Below are 604 nucleotides of genomic sequence, written 5' to 3' on the forward strand. Positions count from 1 at the left end.
TTGCATAGTTTATTTAATCTAAACACAATTATAATAAATAATAATGTATAATTAAATCACCATTAGTACTTAAACTTGTATTTATAATGCTAATGTAATTTATTTCATGATTTTAATAATATTTTGACATTAATTTTTAGTCTATCTGTTAATTGTTAAGAATATCAATCAAAGTTATTAATACCTGTACAGTACCATTGAGCTAGAATCATCTTATTTGAAACCATTTTTTGCTTATTATTTTTTCTAAATAAAATTTCTATACTTTTTTATATAACTGTATTATAATACAAATAATTATTCATTATGTAAATTACATGTTTATGATAAAATTAACATTCTGCCACAGCAAATGTTATAAAGTTTTGTTTAAAAAAAAAAAATTTATGGCTTCCTTAATGTGTGAATTTAGAGCCTGGCAGAATAAATTTTCATGTGCGGAAACAAATCAAAGAGACTTTAGCTTCAAGGGCATTTTGGAATCAATTGTCTTTGAACAAGTACACTTTCTGTATTTGATAAAGCATACTATTGATTAGTTTTTTCTACAAACTATTTTTTTTTCATTAATGTGGCGAGAGAATAGTTCAAGAAACCTTTGTTC

This window comes from Halyomorpha halys, unplaced genomic scaffold (genome assembly GCF_000696795.3).
Source record: "Halyomorpha halys isolate HHAL.00 unplaced genomic scaffold, Hhal_1.1 Scaffold717.1, whole genome shotgun sequence".
In the NCBI taxonomy this organism is placed as follows: domain Eukaryota; kingdom Metazoa; phylum Arthropoda; class Insecta; order Hemiptera; family Pentatomidae; genus Halyomorpha; species Halyomorpha halys.